Genomic DNA, 23,713 nt, shown 5'->3' with positions numbered 1-23,713 from the left:
GGCCGCAGCACGAACTGTCACCCGTTTCCGCGTGTTTCTTACTCCCCGCGTTCCACACTCCTTTATCCTCCCTGGCGACACGGCTCTCGCCGCGTGCACTATGGAGCACGATGGTCATCTCTTTCTTCTTTCTCTTTCTATCTCTCTCTTTTTCTCTGGGTTTACCCAAGCATTTCTCCCATTCTTCGATTTTCATTCTCTGACGTACAATAATAGAGCACAACACTTGCACCAATACTATGGAACCCTTGCACATTGAACCAAAGGTGTTGTGTTGAGAATGGATAGAGATAAAAGATGATTGACATTGTAAGTGCCACATAGATTCTTCCAGCCTCCCAGAAAATAATGTGCAATTTAATTTTTCCACATCTGAATTAGTTTAGAAAAGTGGAAGAGAGAGAGCAAAAAATATTCCAACTCAGATAGCTAATTTCACATTAAACCTTTTTACAATGCAGAGTAGTAGTTTTATATGTAACGGAATTCTTCAGTTACCAACAGGATTGCCGATCTCCGATGAAATTTCTATGATAATCACACAGTTACGAGACGTGACACCTACTAACAAAATTTAATTATAGCTATTGAATCAAAGAACGATCGAACTTCGGGGGCGGGTGGTCACACTTTGGACTTTATTTAATATGTATTAAAATAATTAATAAATCATATGTAAATAATAAACTAGCTTTGTTACAATGGATTATTATAAGCTTATTTACTTATTCAATAAGAAACCTTTAGTGCGTGAATAATGGTTGGTATGGTTGAAATTAAAAGTCGTCAATCTGGGGTGTGGAAATAATTTTTGCCGTTGTGACAAGGAATCCCATTGTATAGAGTAGATCGTAGAGTCGTGAAGACTGTATCAGACTACATGTAAGACCCAATCCCATTCTTCGGGTTTGCCATAGCACCCACATGCCGAGGCTATTGAAGCAGCCGGAAGGTAACCTTATGGAGAGGTGAAGCCCTTGGCTTAGCCTTGGTGCGATTGGATCTCGTTCACTGTTATAACAGAGAATAGTGATAGCAAAACTCGCTACAACGCTGATGACAACGACGCCAGCAACGGAACCTAGATTTAAAGTCACCGTCAGGTATTCGTAGCGGTGTTGTAGGGTGGCTTAGAGTACCATGAGTTTCCAGCTTAGCCGGAATATCGAATGGGTATGGAAGGAACTTCACGGATAGCGGTACTTGGATATTGGATAGTGGATATACAGATATTGGTAGAAGCTTGATGTCACAGTTTCAATATTGAAAGAGGAAATAATGCTCGCCTACAAGATAACCGCATTACTCTAGTCGTGTGCATTATGGAAAGGGTGGAGTGAATACTAATTTAAAAGATGAGTACTGAGAAAAATCTAGCAGTGTCGCGCAGAATTGATAACTAAAATACGAAAAGGAAGTGAGGCTAGGGAGATGTCGGAACAGATGGATTTCACCTTCGCGTAATTCAACTCTATTCAAGTTTCAAACGCAAACGTAACGGAATTGCTGCCAAGTCTATAGGCTTTGCCATTCAGTAATGGTTTTATCGCTCTATTTTTCTCTTGTTCTTCAGGAAAATCATTGTCGACAGATATCAGACAGGAAATAGCACTGCGAGAACCTAAAACTTAATAACGGTCGGATCCATTGAGATCAAGCAAATATTTTCTTTGAAGGTGCATCCAAAGTAAATATTTAAAATAAATAGTTAGTTTTCTGTTATCTTCAGTCGATTTTCTCGACGAATAATTACAGTCATATAATTACGTAATAAATCCACATGGTCAATTTAATCGACACTGGAAAATTAAATACAGAAACCACCATGCACATACGACATCAGTGCTGACCGGTTGCCACACAAGATGAATCATTGAAAATGCAGCATCCTGTAGGATCCTAATGTGAATGAGGTAGATAACTCCAGTGCGGTACACGATGGAATTATAAGCATCTGTATTTAGCATCGATGCCGATTTATGTCTTATACTATACAATTTAGGGACTAATTATCATTGTTTGTAAGCATAAGAAACAATAAGACTGAATTTTTAAATTGCATTTAGAGATCCTAGTGGCATTGTACAAATTGCTTTTTATTTCAATTGATGAATGAAATTTGTCTTTGACTGAAAATTAAATTCTCCTAGGCTCTGGAGGAAACAGAAAGTAAACAGTTGATAAAGAAGAATAGCGGTCAAGGTTTTGAGGGAATTGTAGGGACAGAGAAGGGAAAAGTAGAGGATACTGCGACAGAAGATAGGGATAGAAAAACAGAAGAAATGGTAGGCGGAGACGATGCGAAGCAGGTTTATGGCGAGGATTTAGATGCGAAAGAAGAAACGGTTCGAGGCCATTGTTCGATATAAGACACGACTTCATTAAGCATTCAAGTAATGTTCAAACATTGCGCATTGAATTGTACCTACTTGGTGCCCCCTCTACCCTTGTGTTGCTACCACCGGCAGCGTACAGTAACGGCTGAGAACCGGCTGCTGTGGTTCTGGCGGTGTAGCAAACAATGAGAATATCGTCTCAGGGGAACTCGTGATCCTGCAATATAGAATAATGTATAACTATATCACGGCCTAAGAGTTGGCGAAGTAGGAGAAAAAGAGCTGAAGTAGGAGGAAGAATAGGAGGAGGATATTTCGTGGTGTAGCAAAGCATGGCGAGAGTGTTGGGTGAGATAACCCGATATATCTAGATGACTGTGCGCATACGGAATACATCACGATATAAGTAAAACCCTTGTGGCCCCCAGGATCACCACTTAGGAGTCTTAATTCATGGCTTTCAAAGGGCCGCCGCTCAGTTGTGGTGATACCCCTCTATTTTATGTCTTTAAAACGATATCGACACTGAATTACCGTGCGAATAATTTTGATTTCCAGCCCTCTTCTTCAAGTGTGACTCCTTCTCTTTCATCTTTCTTGGTTTTCATCTCGCAACAGCTCGCAATTGTTATCGCTTCCTTGCTGCAGTGTGGTGTATACTTTTTTTATATCGAGCAGCCGACTCTCGTTAACCCTCTTACATACAGATATATGACAGTTGCTAAGGAGTAGCTACCCCCTTTTTAGACTTTACAATTTTAAAACCTGCTCATGGATTTCAGTCGTAGAATCTTTTATTCAAGTTTTACTTTATTTTTTCTTGGCATAGCGAGTTTGAATTATTATCAATTAATACGTTCATATTTCCGTTATTAAACTCACAGCTTACGAAACTCATAAATACGATCATTATTCTTGAGCAGAATAAAAACATGCTTGGATTTAGCATACTCGATATTCTATTACGCTGAACAGGTATGGTGAAGTTAATACTGCATTAAAATTACAATTTTTAAAAAGAATCTTTGAAGCACCGCGAAGTATACGTGAGAGATTATAAGCGCACATCACTTTTTATGGAGGAACAAAGTTTCATAATGGCTACATCTAAGTGACAACGAAAAATGTATACGGTCTATGTTTTAAATAATGCATGTTTTTTTATTGGCATTTTTGTTGATGTGTGTCAAACAGATTATAAATTTTTTAATTTTTTTGACTTTAATAGGATGCCAATTAGAAATTTTAATTTTTGATTTTTGCCCCCCCCCCCCCCCCCACAAATTTTGTTCTTTTCTTAAAATTATAATATTATTTTAATCAAATTTGTATATCATCACATGCGAATCCAGTACCTAATAAGCGTATATGCAATACATTTATTTTTAATGTGTTTCTGTGACACTTTAAAATAATTTCAGATGCATGTAACACGTAACATAAATAAAACCATTTTCGGTTATAGATTATATATATTATTTCAAATTTACAATATTATTTATATTATCCTCATGACATTTTTTTTTCTTCTAAATTTAGTAGTATTTTGAAATGTTCAATGCGTTACACAATCCACTTGATTTGCGCCGACCCTGCATCAAATGGCCCAGCGGAACAATTACCATATTTTTTGAAAACAAAAGAAAAATTATAACTTTCTTCATCAGAGGGTACCTAATTAGGGGGTATCCTTTCATAAATTCTAAGATTAGTGTACGTATTGTGCAGCCTTCTCTGTAATTGAACGCGTTTTCATTGGAATTACGTAAAGCATCACTTTTACTGAGGAAACAATCCAGCTATCGTCATAGTGTTCTTGGTTGTCAAGTTTATTGCAGCATGCGGAATATTTCATGGTGCTCGCAAGATCATCTCCCTCCTGCATAGGGAATACTCTTCTCGCAGCTATCTGCAACGCGAATGGTTTGCGTTTACAATGCGCTAGCAGGTGCATTGAGTTTAAATGCATTCCGCGTAATTGAAGGTGCACTGTGAAAACGTTTCAGCAGCAGCGGCAGCCCGTAATAATATCTGTCTCATGAAGAATTGTGACTGCAATTTCGAGTACCGGCGAACCGCAAGAGCCAGAGGCGAGATGCGAATAAAGGGAGGGAAATAAAAAAATATGATACTTTTATTAGATACATATGAGTCTTTCATAACGTCCTTAACATAATTCTCACTGAAGCAAATGCATGTCGCATTTACGCACCCCATGTGCACACTCAACGAGGTTTCACGTCAGATCATAAGCCATTTATAAAGCGTTAACTTCTCAAAATTATCATGTCTACTACAATTATATTTAATTCACTTTTATGGCTTTATGATTAGATTATAAAAGAAAAGTATTCTTTGTAAAATTTAATTAGCGATCTTCTGAAAGAAGAGTTTTTGTAATTAGTTAATTACTCGTAATTGCATCTTCAGCATTGGGTTGTTTTTGAAACAAGAATATATCGCGTCACTCATAAGTTGATAAAAATAAATGCCAATTAGTGTAGAGAGAATAAAAACAATATTACGCAACGCAAGAACGGAACCGGTCTTGCGGATCGTGGAAAGTAAAGATTACGCAGTCAAGGGGAAGGTGAGGGCATCGTAATCCATCGACCTTAGTAGAGGCTGTGAAGCGAGCCTACAGTATTTTCCACAAGCAGATCTTATTCGGCTTTGTGAACAAGGCAAAGGCCAGGAAAGCGCAAAAACCCACGAAAGCAATACGCGTCAAAGAATAAACGAAGGAGAAGGTATTCGCGTATTATTATCCATGAACTTTTAAGGCGCCATCAGTCGGCAATAAAAAGCGCTACGACCAGTGACCGGCTGACGCACCGGTTAGAAACTGACTTAACTATAATGCCGTATAAAGAACTCGAGCGATTAACAGCTTGGAAGCGATACGTACGTATGTGCGTACGTGTATATGTATAAGGGAAGAATAATTGTCGGTAAACTGTTCGAACGAGTAACTAGACATTACTTACCACGAGGAATTCCGTAGGTACCGAGTGTACCTGCAGGGACGCAGCATTGAATAAACTCAAATTGGCTGTTGTTACTCGTAGTGAAAACGTACAACCGTATATGATGCACACTCTCGCGTACTAATCCGATTAAATCCCATTACGTTACGAGACGATTAATTTTCAAGCCCGAAATAACGGGGTGACTTCCACTACTAAATTGGACAATAAAAACTATTAAACGCTGAAATCCGCTTTATAAGTGTGATTTAGGAATTAATTTCCGTAAATTATTAAATACTTGATGGATTCTGTTATCAAAATGAACGCTAATGCTGTGGGAAGCAAAGTAATGTAGAACTCAATAGGGAAAAATAATTTCGACTTGAGTGCCAGACCATCCTATATTCGAAAAGCACTTATTCCCTTTACACATTTTATCCATGAGTAAAATGTAACAGTTCTTTCTATTATAAACTCATAACAATTTAATTCATAAATTCTAAGATATCCAGAAAACGAATATAATAGATCTGAACTTTGTTGCTTCGCAGTGCCGTTCTACAAAGATTTACAGTTACGTAATAAAACATATTTATGGGCTGCCGAGCACAAGGGGGAAAAATAGTAATGATTCAAGCAAATATTAGTTCGAAATCGGACTAAACAATATTTTCTCGGATTTTATTGATTTTTTGTTCATTTTTTTCCGTGCATTTAAGCACTATTCGGTCCTAATACTTCAAATACTTCAGTACTATTTCAGTGACTCGAAATGAAAAATATATTTGAAGTGATGAGAATTGTATGATATCAAAGCAGAGGCCTGTAATATTGTTCACGACTCATCAGTAAAAATCCTTGCTCATTTGGTTCACATACCCATTTCTCACTGATTCAAATGGTAAGAGTGAAAACTGTATATTTTGAAACATGTAACTAGGGAAAATGAACAATAGAAAATTAGGAGACTTGAAAACTCTTATTTTAAAATTCAAGTCATAAAACCTTTTTTCTTATTCTGAAACTTTTCAAACTTTAATTACTATAATTTGAGTTTTATTTTCTCATTAAAAAACTTACGAAATGAAATAATTGAGATTATCACAATTAAACCGTTATTTTAACCGTTAAAATTACCAATTTACAATAATTCAATTTTAAGTCATGCAACTTTGAACATTTCAAATTGAAATTAATTAGTTTGGAACACTTTGGAATAAAACATATATGTAAAATTGTTTATGTGTGAATACAATTTACATTTACCTACTGAATTTTAAAATAAAGCAATAGAAAGCTTTTGAAGAATTTCAAAGTAATAAAAACCCGTACCAATAATTGGAAGAATCCCCGGTCAAAAAATAATATAAATGTCATTATCCGATGTTTTCTCGTTTCAAAAGTTACTAGTCATTTTCAGATTTTCTCGATGAACAATACAGTCAAAAAGTGGTACTCTTCTGAATTAAAATTCAATTGATAGCATGCAATTGTCTCCAAGGAAAGATTAAGACCTTTTCATGGCTGTTCATTAGCTTAGAAAGAAACGAACATATGTTCCAGTGACAAATCCACCAAGTGAACAGTACCACTGATGAAGCTGGCGTACATTATACTTTGCATAGCAGCAGAAAATCCTAAAAACACGTGTGAACGGCAGCAGACGCACTTCGCTGTTTTGTCATGTGTTACTTGCCACATACACGTAAGCGCTCACAAAGCCTACCCCTTGGTTGCACGTGTACCTAGGAAACAGTACCTTCGCTGTATGCAGGTGAAATCGTGGTAACAACAAAACGGTGACTGGAATCTAACACTTTAAGTTTCCTGGCTTTCGTTCAAACTGGCTTCCTGTCTGCAATTTCATGGTAATAGCTTCTTTGACAAGAGCTTTGTTCCAAGAGAGTCTAACTCGAATCTTGAGCTTTGAAACAACTTCAAATTTCGTGTCCAAAACTAATCTATAAAATGTCAAAATCTTTTTGCTCTCTCTTCGTCCTTTATTTACTAGCATGCCACGGTTTCTCGATGGTAAATTTTCTATTTTCCTACGTACATAACATTTCGGATATGTTACAGCCTCAGTTGCAGCAAGAATACTCTAGCTCAATTTGAATTTGTTACTCGAATGATCTTTCTAAATGTTTTTCCAATGTATCGCACGTTGAATAGAACACAGCCTTATAATTTTCTCCTTGTAAATATTTCTGTTACTAGTTGACGAGTACATCGAATGCTGGTTCTGGAAAGTTGTTGACGTTCCGCTGGATAGTTTTACTAGGCTAAAAACGAGTTGGTATGTGCTATTGCTTATGCATGTGCTGCTGGCTCTTAAATGTGTAAAATCATTCAGAGCTGCACGCCGTAAAGTGGTAGGTATAAATGTAGCCGAGCTGTGTTTGTATAGAAATTGTTCGTTTTGCGGTTCATCCCTCTTTTACTGCTTTCTCAATCTTGCACAACAGTTTTTTTTTCAATAATACGGAAGATGTCGAAGTATTATTGCCACGAAAAATTTAGGTTTAAAATTATATATATTGAAGTTGGCTATGTTTTATTATTTCTATGTTAACGCTTCTGCGTTTCCGGAGTTTGGAATTTTTTACTCTAGATTCTTCCAAAATCTCCATAATTCATGAATTATACTGATTAGCCGCAAATGGCCTTGAAACTGAACAATTTTTAATTGAAAGGATTCGTCATTGCATTGTATAACTATATGTTTCAAGAGTTTGAAATAGGAAGCGATTGTAATCTATATAAACTGATGTTATTTTATTTAGGAAAATTTCGTGACTTGCTCTTTTAAAAAATGAACAATTCAAAACTTTCAGAATCTCAAATAAGGACTTTTAGAATATAGGTTTCCAAATGTGAACAACGTGAAGTTAAGGAGACAAAAATCTTGAAAATTTAAAAATAAAGTTATAAAAATGATACACTTCTGCAGAAAATTCGCTTCGAGTAATTTAAAATCTTTAAAGTTGAAAAGCTTAATTTCTAGTTTGAGAACTGGTCAATTTTAAATTTTCGACATTTAGAATAAAAAAATGATACTTGTTATTCGATTACATATAATTAATAATGCACTATAGGTATTTTAGTTATAATAAACCTTAGATTTACGTATTTAAGAAGAACTATGTATAGAAATTATCTGTAAACTTTGTGGAAAACAGAATCAGTCGATATTACGATATCTGCAACAGTAGCCAATAATAATATACCTCCGTTATTTCTGTGTGAGTAAATTTTGCGTGTTGAGAGTATCTTGAATAATATTATACACGAATAGCAATCGGTGGATGAAGAGCGAGAGCGAGAATGGACTTAGGTGAAAGCGGCTTACCCCTACGAGCACAATCTGTTGCTCTGCGCCACTTCGATTTGCAGAGAAATGCCAGACCCGTTATATAAGCACATATCAATAGGATATCGAGAGGACTTAGGTCATTTCTAGTACTCCAACTAGATCTATTGTATCTGGAAGTGAGACTGGAACAACTGAGATACTTCCATATTGGTGCTGTATGAGAATAGAATTCCAGGATTTTTATTAGCGGATAAACCTACTTAACTCAATTTCATCGATTTTAGAACCTATTCAACCAGTCTCAGCTAAAGAATAATTTATCATTTCAATTTTAACAAGAAAATTCACAGAAAAAGTGGGGAAAAAATCCTCCTAGACCGAATGTATGTGAAATAAGTATGATAATAGAAAGAAATCAGAATATTACAGCTATTTGTGATGCAACAGCCCAAAATAGGCGATTGTTGAAGAGTGTGAAACTTGCAGCATGAACCTGTGCGCAAGTGTATTGCGCGATATTTTTAGCAAAAGAATCGTCCATACTGAAAGAAATGAATTGCTGATACAGTTATATTCCAGGTTAGATCAGCAATCTGTATGGCTGGAATAGACATATCGATGGCTGATCTAACACGCAATATGATTGCACTAAAAATTCATTTCACTTACAGACCCAGTGTCACACACTATTTTAATCACACCAGCCAATCATAAGTGCAAATAGGTTCCATACAGTCTAATCTGGTAATGTGCGTGGGGTATGAAAGAAGTCGATAGTAAAATACCCTAAGTACTCTAAGTACCCTAAGTACCTTGAATACCCTAAATCTCCTCAATAAAAATGTTACGGCCTATGGTAAGAAGTCCTATTTTAGGTATCGTTAGCAGTATCTAAAATTGCATTTATTACGGCAGTGTGATAAAGAATTATTTAGCACACTTTTATACTGTTTATGCAAATTTCCGTATTCTTATGCAGTCTAAGTCTACGGGGTAAGCACTTTGCGTTTCACTTAAAGACATTGAAATCCTTACTATCCTAGTGACTGGCTGTAAAAATGTATTATTGTATCTTTAAAATTATCAGAAACTGTAATTAGAACAATCATATTTATACATTTTTCTATGCTTCTCTTCAAGTATATAAAATTGATATATATTTTTTGACAGAAATGGAACAACAGAATAAAGGAGAGTAAAAAAGAATAACATAAAAAGAGAAAGACAGTACTGTGACCCCAGTAACGCCACATTCAACTTTGTCGTTTTATTCGATTGGCGTACACCGTTGCACTCACAACACACATGTCGATTATTAGGCTCTAAATTGGCAAACGGTTCATCGGAAACGAGAGCTGTTTCAGGGGAAACAGAGAAAAGCAATATACAGTTTTTGTTCCGCGCGTGTTAGCAAACGACATTTGTCAAACTCATTCCGTTTCAACCTCTTCTTCTGTTTTTTACCTTGTGAAATTTGAACTAGTTTCGTGCGATATTTTGGAGGTCAGACCAAACAAAAAAATGTATGCTTTGGAACAGCGGTAGTGCACTAAATGTGGTCTTATGTGGGATATTCATGAATAGAAAGAGCGAGGACAAAAACGAGCACGTGACCCAATCTATACATTGTAGTAGATTCATAAGAACTCAACCGATAGCTATGGATCGGGGTTACGGTGCTACTTTATTATTCAAAGCTATTGTCCGCGAAAAGGTAATTCTGGGGTCATGTCTTATCATTTTCTTCAAATTGTTACTAGTTCTCAAAGCTAATATGTATATCAATAGAATTTAATCAGAAAAGTTTCAGCAGGTTTTAAATCCCGTTTATTTTAATGTGCTAAATTACATTTTAAAAAAATAAATTTAAATTTAAAGGATACGTGGTCACTCCATGTGAATCGATACCGAACAAATAGACGTCCCGGCACACGTAGGAACGTGTGTACGCGGTTAATCCATTAATTTTCGTCGACACTATTTGCGCGCTGTCAGACGCAGCAGCTTAGTACGAACTGCAAAAAAGTTTTTCGATTAAATCCGTTTCGAATTTCACCGTGCAATTAACATCTCACCAATTGGTTATTTTAAGCTAGAGTGGGTTTATAGCTGAGCGAAAATATTGTACGTTAAACAAATCTTATTCAACTTTGCGAAAAGCTTAACATCACTTTTCGCTATAGCGATTATCGACAAAAAATAGAAAGGTTTTATCTTTGAATGTATAAAATGGAGTTTGCACCATCAAGTAAGTAAAGCAAGTGCCCAAGGCACGCACGAGAAGCGCGTGACCTGGGGCTTCTTGTACGTGCATAGATATGGCGAATAACACCGAACACGATCCGGCACGAGTTTACAACCTACCGACCAAAGAGTAGCAATCCGTGGCTCCGATCTAAATTCAACGACAAAGAGTACTAAAGGTTTAAAACGAGCAGAGCTGAAAGAGCGAGAAGCAAAAGAGGAAGAAGAAAAGGTAGTCTTCGCGGTATCCATAAGGATCCAATCGCGATCTGGTGTTCCACGACGTCTTCGTGATCTTGTTTCTAGTTGGGCAGGCTAACTTCACCAGATAACAGTGGACTTCAACAGGTCCTTGAGTTACATGTAACACTTCAGAGGGTGTGTACTGCAAATACAGTACGAGAGGAAATGCACTTGTTCTCACCTATCTGACATATTTAAAGAGACTCACGGAACCTCGACATTTTTCAAGTGACTTAGATCTGCATAGCCTGAGTACCGTTCCGTGCCCGTTACCGAAGAAACCTGTTAATATCGCGTCAAACTCGAATTTTTAGAAGAATCCCTAACGGTCACCAGTGACCAATCTGGCCCCGCGTCATTAAGCACATTCCAGTTTACACGTTACAAATAACTCGTCTACACAACATACAATGACGTATTGGGGGCTCTGCGACTATTATTAACCTTTATACCCATGCAATGTCAATGCAATGGCAATAGGAATGCTAAAGTGTTTCAATGCGACCTACATGGGTACCGGTTGGCGCATGAAAAGATATCCAAGAAACTGGTCGGTACGTCGTGCTCGAATTTTCCGGGCGGAATAGTAACGGTTCGATCGCTATCTCTTATCTGGTTCTATGACACTAAAAATCTGTTCTACTCTTAATGGAGGCGACGAGAGCTCTTACGGCGTACTTTATCAGCTATACGAGCATGTTATACTCGATTAAGACCTCAACGACAACATTCATGACTGAAATAGAATAACTTCGGGCCATAATGATGATTTTAATAGAATACAACCGAGATTTCCAAGTTAAATATTCCGCGTGTCACGACTAACGGATAAAAGGATTCGATACTGGATCTTTCCATTGGCATCACTCTTATAAAGTACGATGTTACACTATCTAATGCACTATTTCAGTCCTCAACTAGACACCTTATAAATTGTCGAATGCAAGAGCAGGCAAAAATGGATATCGGGATATCTTGTAGTATGTAGATCAATCGCAGATTGCGGAAGCATCGAAGACATCCATTTCCATTATCAATTTCTAACTCCTACGACAAAATAATGATATAGAAATGTTGATATATGCATGCAGCAATGTGTATTTTGCAATTGCTTTTAAATGCGCTAAAGGGAGATTCGAGAGTGAATTAGCACATTCAATTAACGTTTACTAGATTCTAACGGGCCGTTAATGGCACCTCTATTTCATTGGATTTCTCGGGATTTCGACTAGTATGCTTTCCAGCATTGGGCTTGCAGCCCGACGTGATAATAAGGACATTTATTCAACGCAATTTATTAGCCCAGAACAGATACGTAGGTCAATTCAGTTTCCTTCTATAATAAGGAGCAATTAATGTTTGCGGACGTGGATCACGACCTACCAAAAGAAAAGGATTTACAGGGAACTTGCTGATACGGAGTTAGAAGCGAAACCACTGAGAGTGGTGGAGATAAGCAGAAGGCCGAGTTTTTGCACTTCTTTTCAATCGAGAAATGATATTGTCCAAAAAGCTCTAACTTATTGCAAGCACAGAGGCCTATACCACATGTTACAACCCCTCTGTGCTTACGACTAAAATTACCGTATCGAAACGAGACAAAGGGTCGCTGGGAAAGAAACGATCGCTTTCACATAGAATGCCACGTCACGTGACAAGAATACAAATCGAGGGTTCTGTGTACGGCATACCTCCATTGCAAGTTGCCCATTTCTCGTGGGTTAAATTTCTGCGACATTGCCGCCTGACGTTGACCGATGCCGCGGAAAAGAAATCGTTCTTTCGTCCGTGGGTGCCATCATTTACTTGAAAAACCACTATAAGCTTTTGAACATTGCGAAAATTGTCAGTGTAGTTTATCAATTCAGCAAGCAGAAGTTCACGCCACTCGGCAATTTTTCAATGTTGAATACACGTGCTTTAAAATAGTAAGACGCCAATCCGGTTCCAAAGACTTGGAAACATTTTTTTTTGCAAAGAGGATTTAAAATGTTCTGATATTTTAGACGAGTTTAATTTATATCTATGGAGAAAACTAGAGATATATCCATTTAAAGGTTTAAGTGGAAATAGATCTGAATTAGATTTATTCATTTTTATTATTCCTAATGCCGTCGTCATCCCGGTCTATTCGAAGATTCTGGAAAGGTCAGCAGCACAGCCTCAGATAAATGACCCTACCTTCGTTCTAAATGACATTTCTACGTGCTCGGAAACGACCCGCTCTTAAAATCAGCAACGACTCAGTCCTTTGGCGTACAAAATGCAACAGTCTATCCTCCTTTCTTTCAAAAGAAGAGGGATGAAGCCGATGCGAGCTGCAGACGGACCGCAAATAAGAGACGAAGATTCGTATAAATTGTATCGTCGAACAAGCATTCGATCAGGATTGGATATTTAGTTAAAGATTTGCTGACGAAAAGCACAAAATGGCAAAGAGTTGTGAAAATAATTATTAACTTGAATAGGAAAAATATTACAAAGTCATTCCTCAGAAATAGATACCAAAGCGTCAAAAATAAAATAACTTTTAGATTTGTTAATTTTTTTGTACTTCGACACAGACATATCCTCTGAAAGTATATAAAACTATAATACTACATGAATAATGAGAAAAATAATTGATTTTAGTATAATTATTTCTTACACAGATTTTTTTTATTCTGGGGAGGTCAGAGGTCCGCGGAACCGGAAAACACAGAAAAAGATTGGGATTTTGTTTAGGCCAGGAATTTATGTATTCTCAGGTTATTTCACCATTTCAGAATAATTTCACCATTTTTAAGTAAATGATTCAAAATTGTAGGGTTTCTAAATTGTGTCACTCAAATGATTAAATATAGATTTTCAAACGTTCATACATAAACTACTCATATACAAGTCCGAATTTAAATGAATTATTAAAAATGTATTTGGAATTTTACCCTATTAATTAATAACGTTACAACTCTTCAAGCTAATTTTTCCAACTTTTACTTTTCTGGTCTAGCAAGATGCAATTTCGAATGAATTTTGACTTTGTTCTAAAAGTTTATTGTAATATATCAATACGGAACTTCGGTATCTAACTTAATATGGATGAATAATTTTACCTTAGGATAAAACAGACTATTCCGAATGAACTTGCAACTTGAATCGATATGCATGTGTGTATACCGGTATACGGTTTCTCGCCAACGATCTACAGAGAGTAATAGAGACAGATCACGACGAGTTCTCAGACCGGAAATTATATTTTCGCGTCTGCCCTGCCTCCCATCTAATAACGACGCAACTTTATAAACTACTCCAATACCAGCAGAAGAGCTCGTAAGTTTACCCACGTGCCACTTGGTATCTGCACAAAGTTATTTCATTGATATTTAAATTCTGCTTTTCCATGGGGTGGCAGGTATATACATATACTGAATATACTGAATGATCAAAGGTTTAAATGAACAGCAAATATTAACCTACTAGATACGTATGAATATACATGTGACACGTTTAACTCCTCTTTATCATAATAAAATATCAACTTGTCTTTTTACTGTTGCTAGTTAAACCCACTTTCAATTAATTCTGATTTACATAATTAAACTTGACGATTTAATATAGTATTATAAGATATCGAATGTACAATTTAAACTATTTATGTCTTTATTAAGTGTGGGAAAAACCATATACTTCAATGGGTATTGACTTTAAATTAAAACTTAATCAAATTGTAAGAAGCGTTAGCAAACGGGTGCTACATAACTTTCAATATCTTGGCGTATATTGCATTCACTATAGAGATAGGATGAGCTCGAATGCAATTAAATGAAAGCAAACGTCAAGCAGAGTACATATTTTATTTGTTCTCTCTTAAATAATATAAGCAAATACCACATTCCAACTAATATCGTGTTACAAATTACTCTATATAAATATTATTTAATGTTAATTGCATACCTAATATGATAATCGCATACCTTGTTAGAGCATTTCAAATTACTTTTGCATGAAAAAGGTTGGTTTATGGAATGTAATAATTTCTCTAACCATTCCAATGTTTTTTGCGTACCTTCAATTGGAACTAGAATGAAAGTTTACTACGTGGCTGTTATTTGTGAAGGGCAGCGTGTCTCACAATTGAAAAGGGCGAACAGCATTCCAGGTCACTTCTTCAGTGCGGCATATACATATTAAAGTAAGAAAAGGCGTAGCCAAAGGCTCGATTCGCCTGGTGCGAGTGGACGTTTGAAAACTAGCGCTTCGTTATCGTTTTTACTCAATTAAAACATTTAAGGAGCGACGTAAGATTAACGAGCTCTTCGCGCGAATATTGTGCGTATCGTTCTCGACCTCGGCTTACAGTAATTAGCCGGTCTTACGTGATTCCTGCGCTAATGAAGGATAACTACTAAGCATCTTTAGATGACTAATCTCGCTTGTGCTTCGTTGACCGATCGTTATGGCGTTATTGCGACGAAGTTGCAGGAAAGAGAAACCAAGAAAAATACTTGCACCTCTGGGAAACAGTTAACCCCGAAGCTGATAACAAATCGTGTCTGCATACCGAGTTATCGACCAATACCGCCAGCCCACGGATGAGCCATCATGATCGACGATCCACATTTTCCTATGATCACGAGTCGTAAATCCTAATGGTTCCTCTGCGAGTACTAGTTCTTGAAATCTTATTACCGTTCAAGCCAAGAGTGCAATATTTATATAAATACAAACTGATCTGCTAGCAGCTGCAATCAACTTCACCTACCTTTAAAGGGATCAGTTCAAGTACAAAACTTCTACAAATTTTATAACACAGTAAATATGGGGTGAACATATTCTTGCAGATTGAGAGCGGGGAAGTTGCTTAAATAAATGAGTTATTTGAAGTTTAAAGATGGTATGCTATTCTAGATTAAATACCAAAATTCAAATTTCTTAGAAGACTTACCAGATCATCAAAAAAGTTCTAGTTAATTAATTTTTCGTAAGATGAACCCCTACTCCAGCTCGATCAAGGCTAACTATTAATATAATTGTATTGAAAATGTAGTAGTTTGTACGGTGATAAACAAATATAATCATTCTAAATTTATAATCGTATCGTCAAAGAAAATTTCAAGTTGAATTATTTAATTTTCTTTAAATTAACTTTTGCTTCTTTTATTGTTAAACTAATCATAAGTTTGTATGTTTTTAAACAATTGATTTTGAATGCTATATAAACTTAAAAAATAATAATTTAAATAAGGCATATCGAATTTTTACCTTGTGAAAATTCATTAAATTTAATTTTTTTCCGCTAACGTCCCATATACGAAGACCCCTCAAACTTTTATCAGCCTTCACATAAAATCCAGTAATCCTTTCCGGTGCTACTTCTACAACGTCTCTTATTTTCCGAATTTTCTTGCAAAAAACAGAAATGGGAATATGACTCGCTTGCTTCGTGAATACGAAGCGACACGAAGATAAAGTTGAAATTTTGTTGCACAGATACAATCGATTTCCCATAGAGAGAGTTTTGATCTATAAAATGATATATACCGATATTTTAATGGTCATATTCTTAATCAAGATAGAAATCGATGAATTCTACTTATGTGCATTATTAACATTTTACATCTTCTCATTTACCTATTCAAAACTTATTGCAAGTTTTGTGGAAACTATTAAATGTTTACTGAAAAGTGAGTATGCGAAATCAATAGACCCATGGAATTTTTATAATATTATCAACCACAATTTTTTAAAAAGATACATAACTGTATTTGTTAAGATGCTTCACATAGCAGACTCGTTTCACATTTTTTTAAATTTAGTATTACCAGACGGTTACTGGTAGGGTAGGAGCACTACTGAAGCGTGTTTCATTATTGGTGTTATCAACTCTTATACTAGGTTTAAAAAAATAAGAACACTTCAAATTTTTCCCTTTAAAAATGTGGTTTTTTGAGGTCTGACCTTGAAAATGAAACTTATGGATATTTTTATACCCATATGGGTAAGCACAGCATAAAAATACATCGTCACGTTTCATTGATTTGGCAGCAGAAATAGTTACTGACATATCAGTGTCAATTATTGAAAAGTCTTCTGTAGCTTTGCATCTGTTCATTTTTCTACTGTAAAAAATGATGAAATGAAACGGAATAAAATAAGAGAGATAATTTTTCTAGATAAATAAGTATAATTAGAAATGAAAATCTGAATACAATTTAGAAACCGTTCTAATACAAAAATTTTTTATTTTGTGTCTGAGAAATATCAAGGAAATCACGAAAATCTAATTAAGAAAGAGATTGAAACTGAAATTCAGTGCAGAATTCATGAATATTTGAAAAATTTTCCCTAGTTTTTAAGATGAAAAGTTCAAGGCTTCAAACTATAAATTGCTGTAAAATTGCAATTGGATTACAATTGGATTAAGTTGCGTAATGCGGCACAAATTATTGATTGAACCTGAGTTACTTCTAATTTTTCCATAACTTAGTTATCTTTAACTAGTTACTCCCAGGACTGTTAAAATTTCTCTATTGCTCTAGTTAAAAGTTAATTTACATAAATACAGTTCTATCAAGTAGAAACAGTTAAAAAGTTGTAACAGTCTATTTTTCGTTTTGGTTTCTATTTAACATTAAAGTACAGTGTTAATACTCTCTTAATTTCTGATAATGCTAATTATGATTTTTTCATTTTTCAGGTAAGTTTCCAATCTGCAAAGTCCTGTATTGTCGTACCTTAGAGCAGTAAGTAAAAGTTTAATTAATACATACAAAGGACGCCGCACCAAATGTACAGTAAAATGGGCTCCGGTGAAAAATTCTAAAAAATTTTTTTTTTTTATTTTCGAACCTAGAAAAAAAATGCTGATTTTCGTAAAAAGTTTTTTTTCCTACTAAAACAAAAGGTTCATATCCAAGATCTAGAAAGATAAACGGTTTATGGGGTATACACCATGATATAAGGGTGTTTTCATATCTCAATCACCCAAGTATGGAAATTATCATTTCTTAGTAACGAAAATCACTAGGTATTTTTCATTCAATTGCTAGGGTATGAAATAACTTTCAGATAAGTAGAGGAAGTGTTGTGATTAAGATATGAAAACACCCTTATATCATGGTGTATACCCCATAAACCGCTTATCTTTCTAGATCTTGGATATGAACCTTTTGTTTTGGTAGGAATGATAGTAAAAATGTGCAAGCTTGAATCAAATTCAACTATTAGTTTAGGAGAAAAAAAACTTTTCCCGAAAATCAGCATTTTTCTATTAAAATACATGTAAACATTGAAACTTTGACAATTTTTTGTAAAAAAACTGTCCATTTTTCTTACTTTTTTCCTTCGAATTATTGCTTTGCAGGTTCGAAAAAACAATAAAAAATTTTTTTAGAATTTTTCACCGATGGCCATTTTACTGTACATTTGGTGCGGGGTCCTTTAACTCGTTCTATAAACCTGTGATAAGCCCTTTTGCAAAATAACTATTCAAAAAAATTTGTAATAAATTAATAAAAAGTGTATCTTCTTCATTTTATGAGCGGCTCAATGGATATTATTTGTTTTTATAAGCACTATAAAATCAAATTTACTGATCAAGCGTGCTCGTTTCATTTAAGGCTCTTAAAGCGATTCTCTGGAGAAATTGGTGATTCATCGAGCATGTCAGAGATAAAACAGGAAAAGAATTATTTAAGCAAGGGAAAAAGAGTCAAAGAGTAAAGAAAAAGAGAAAGGAGAAGTAAGAGGTATTAATAATCTAAGAAATCTAAGTAAATCGAGGTAATCTAAGAGATATTATAGAATGTTGGTGAGGCTAAGTCCAATTTGCGCGCTTGTTCAGGTGGGTTGCCTAGTATGACAGTTTCGCGCATTTCGATGCTTACAGTGGCCAATGGACTGCTTAAAATATTTAACCCGAGCATAAAATAAAATAAACTTTAAGTTCGCTGATACTGTTTTATCAAGGCGCAGTGCTATTTTAATTCTGAGTGTGAGAACGCGATTGAGAATAATGTTTGCTATGCCGCAAGTTGCGCGAAATAGCGGTCCATGCAACTCGAAGGTTCACCTTGACCAAGACGGAAGCGAATCTTGAATGAGAGTCGGATCTGAAATAGTTATAAATCACGGAGGACAGTAGCCGCCAGCTACTGGTTAGTTCGTTATATTACCAAGCGGCCAGCATATGGGAAAATAATTATTATTAGCAATGAGGAGAGGTGGCTAGAATCTCGCAACATGTTGGGTTGCCACCCGCACTATATACTAGCCTCTTGGGGATTTGCACTTCCGGCTTGACTTGATAAGACAAAGGTGGTAGAGCTTGCCTTGGATAATTAAAACTATTATGTCACCTACCACTAACGATTCAACGGTTCGGGGGCATATAAAGCTGACACTAATTCTGATTCTGAATAGAGACCGATCTATGCTATGAAAAAATATTGCTGAGTCACCAGAAAGCGCAGCAAGGCCTAATTAGTAGTTGCTCACTAATATCAGTAATCGCGAGCATCTGAGTTTGATCGCGTCGATTGCAACTGTTTGCAACTAGTTGATTTAAGAGGACTCGTGTGTGCGTTCTAACTTCTTAGATAACGATCGGTACGTGATTGCAAATCAGTATATAGATGAGGCTCATATAATCTGCTGTGCGCAGTGCGCACCCACATTATGATGTACCACGGAGAAAATATAAATTTCATCTTATATTCCGGAAGCGTTTCTTGTTCAATGCAGCATGATCGAATGATATACACTCAGAGAAAAGTCCTCATTTTATTTTGCTACCAGATAAATCACAATATATTCCCAGCATTAGACGTTATCATATTATTTTAATATAGCGTAAAATTAGGTCTATCAAGCTAGCACCTCCGCAAACTAAATTCCCAAATTTCTTTATGTCAGAATTTCGGGCATTTTTGGGCCTTTTTTGGGCTATATTGCCGATTTTTGGGCTCCGCTACTTTTTGTGAAAATTCAAATTTCGAGTGGAGGTGCTGACTTGAATCAAGCGAGCACCTCCACTATACGAAAATTGAAAGAAAAAAATCAAACACGTCAGAATTTCGGGCTTTTTTTGGGGCTTTTAAACGCACCAACAACCAATTTCCAAAAAACAGCCCTACAAAATATAAAACCACCCCCATTTAAAATATCAAATTCGGAAAAAACAAAGAACACCAGAATTAGTGGCTTATTTTGGGCCCTAAAAGGCATGGAAAAAAACAAAAAACTACCGCATTTTCAAAAAACCACCCCCCTGCAAAAAATAAAATTTGAAAAATTCGAAATGCACTAGATTTTTGGCTCATTTTAGAGTCTCAAATGCACTTAACATTATATTAGAAAAACCACCCCTGTGTAAAAAAACGTCAACCTAATAATAAAAACTTAAACCTTGATGTTGGCTTTTTTGAACAGCTCAAAAATCGGAGACTCCATTTGAACCGTAAAATTCGAAAAATATTAGAGACTATAGTAACACTGTAATATTCCGGAAAAGATTGGTTTGCACAAAATTATGTTTGATTGTTAAAAAGGGACTGTTTTTTAACGTCAAGTGTTGGGGGCCCAAAATCGGAGTAGGTATGTTTAAAAAGCCCAATATTCATAAACTCTACTGACACTGGAAAATTCTCAAAAATATTAATTTTTGACAAATTCATATATACATGGTAGAGAAGGGTTGATTTTATAAGTTAAGGGTTGAAGCCCAAAAATCGGAGTGGATATTTTCGAGGAGCCCAAAAATCAGAGACCACTTTAACATTATAAAATTCTCAAAAATATTATTTTTTGACAAAGTCATATATACGTGGCAGAGAAGGGTTGATTTAATACGTTAAGGGTTGAAGCCCAAAAATCAAAGTGGATATTTTGGAGGAACCCAAAAATCAGAGACTACATTGACACTAGAAAATTCTCAAACATATTATTTTTTGACAAAGTCATATATACGTGGTAGAGAAGGTTTGATTTTATACGTTAAGGGTTGAAGCCCAAAAATCAGAGTGGGCATTTGCGAGGAGCCCAAAACTCAAAGAATACATTGACACTAGAAAATTCTCAAAAATATTATTTCTTGACAAAGTCATGTATACATGGTAGAGAAGGGTTGATTTTATAAGTTAAGGGTTGAAGCCCAAAAATCGGAGTAGATATTTTCGAGAAGCCCAAAAATCAGAGACTACTTTAACACTAGAAAATTCTCAAAAACATTACATTTTGACAAAGTCATATATACGTGGTAGAGAAGGGTTGATTTTATACGTTAAGGGTTGAAGCCCAAAAATCAGAGTGGGCATTTTCGAGTAGCTCAAAAATCAGAGACTCTACTGAAACTAGAAAATTCTCAAAAGTATTATTTTTGGACAAAGTCATATATACGTGGTAGAGAAGGGTGAATTTTATACGCTAAGGGTTAATGCCATAAAATCAGTGCTGGTATTTTTGAGAATTTTCTAGTGTCAGTAGAGTCTCTGATTTTTGGGCTTTTCGAAAATATCCACTCCGATTTTTGGGCTTTAACCCTTAACTTATAAAATCAACCCTTATCTACCATGTATATATGACTTTGTCAAAAATTAATATTTTTGAGAATTTTCCAGTGTCATTAGAGTTTATGATTATTGGACTTCTTAAAAATACCTACTCCGATTTTTGGTCCCCAAAACTTGACGTTAAAGAACAGTCCCTTTGTAACAATCAAACATAATTTTGTACAAACCAATCTTTTTCGGAATATTAAAGTGTTACTATATTCTCTGATATTTTTCGAATTTTACGGTTCAAATGGAGTCTCTGATTTCTGGGCTGTTCAAAAATGCCATTATCAAGGTTTAAGTTTTCATTATTAGGTTGACGTTTTTTTACACAGGGGTGGCTTTTATGATATAATGTTAAGTTCATTTGAGACTCTAAAATGAGCCAAAAATCTAGTGCATTTTGGATTTTTCAAATTTTATTTTTTGCAAAGGGGTGGTTTTTTGAAAATAGGGGTAGTTTTTTTATTTTGTTTCATGAATTTTAGAGCCCAAAATAAACCCAAAATTCTGGTGTTCTTTGTTTTTTCCGAATTTGATTTTTTACATAGGGGGTGATTTTATATTTTGTAGGGGTGGATTTTGGAAATTGGTTGTTGGTGCGCTTAAGAGCCCAAAAAAAGCCCAAAATTCTGACGTGTTTGATTTTTTTTTTTCATTCAATTTTCTAAAAGTGGAGGTGCTGGCTTGATTCAAGTCAGCACCTCCACTAAAAATTGGAATTTTCACAAAAAGTAGCGGAGCCCAAAAATCGGCAATATAGCCCACAAAAGGCTCAAAAAAGCCCCAAATTCTGACATAAAGAAATTTGGGAATTTCGCTTGTGGAGGTGTTAGCTTGATAGACCTCCTAAAATTACTCACACTATAGATTTACACAATGTTTTAAATTTCAGGATTTCAATCAATATCTGGTATGAACAATTCCAGGTTAAATCATCTCAGAAGAATTTAAGCTATTTTGAGTACTTTTAATGAAAATTCTACTATCCGTTCTCTAAGGTTTTGAAAGAAAAATCCTAAAATAATGTTTATTGTACAAAACTTTAATTTTTCAATATTCTATATTGTATATCATTATACATTATATCTCATTTTCAATCCTCTAGATTACATTATCTGTCTATATTGCTTGAATTTATCGACAAGAGTTTCCATATCGAAGAAAACTATAATGCTTTGACAAACAATGTTCAAATTTAGAGCTATTACACATACATACAAATGAATTTTAATTATAAATATTTTTTAATCTTCTTAAAATTCTTTTCGAATGATTTTTGTTTGACTAATACACTTGGGACACGTGGAATGAGATTTAAAAAGTGAGGTTATGTTCGAGAAAATATAAAAAGCAATTAATCTATAATGTTACTAATCCAGAAATTCATAGATTCGGTATAAGGTAATCTCTATTTTCACAATATCAGCAACAAAATATAAAATTCTAAAAAGCTGGAAAACACTTTGTTTAATCAGATAAATAGTAAATGCGCTCAAAATGTCGAAGGTTTCTCGAATACATTACTGGAAATCTTCAGAAACTAAAAATTAATTGTGATGTTTATTCTAGAGAATTAAAGCTTACCTTTGCCTTTATCGCGGATATAAGAAATCTCACTAATAATTATGTGATTCTGAACTCGTAGTCTACTTTATGGTTTTGGCATTTCAAGTTCGATAAAAGAAAAACACTATCACAACGATAACAGAAAATTTGACATAATCTTATCTAACCTAACCCGACCCTACGTGGTTCTGACGCGAGCCACACCACCTGCCCCCTTGCGGCCATTTGTGGAAAATCCGATCGGGCCCAGATCCGAACTCGGGAATAAGTTGGGTAATTTCTGCACGGGTAAATTTAGTGATTTTAATGATATTAAGGCGTTTCTTTCGTTTATTCGATAAAGGACGTAGTTTTGAAATAATATTTGTTGAAAAACAAATTTCAAAAACTTCTTGGATTTTTCAGAAACTAATATTTTAACTAAATTTCCGATAGAGAGAGAGAGAGAGAGAAAACACTTTGTTTTTTTCATGTTTTTATATAAATATTTTACAATGTCCTCTACAAGAC

The 23,713-nt window shown here is 35.2% G+C and overlaps 1 protein-coding gene across 3 annotated transcripts in view; it reads left to right on the top strand.

Moving 5' to 3' along the window:
* LOC117171284 overlaps positions 1-23,713 on the top strand; it is a 202,979-nt gene that overhangs the window by 98,185 nt on the left and 81,081 nt on the right. The window contains exon 4 of one of the 3 annotated variants that reach the window (XM_033358432.1): positions 17,782-17,827. The exons of the other annotated variants lie outside the window; for them this stretch is intronic. The gene's annotated coding sequence lies outside the window, so the exon portion shown is untranslated. The remainder of the gene's footprint in view (positions 1-17,781; positions 17,828-23,713) is intronic. 3 annotated transcript variants of the gene reach the window in all.

Source organism: Belonocnema kinseyi, chromosome 4 (genome assembly GCF_010883055.1).
Source record: "Belonocnema kinseyi isolate 2016_QV_RU_SX_M_011 chromosome 4, B_treatae_v1, whole genome shotgun sequence".
NCBI classification, from domain to species: Eukaryota; Metazoa; Arthropoda; class Insecta; order Hymenoptera; family Cynipidae; genus Belonocnema; species Belonocnema kinseyi.
Note: the sequence above shows the minus strand (reverse complement) of the source record. Positions and strands in the feature narration are given on the sequence as shown.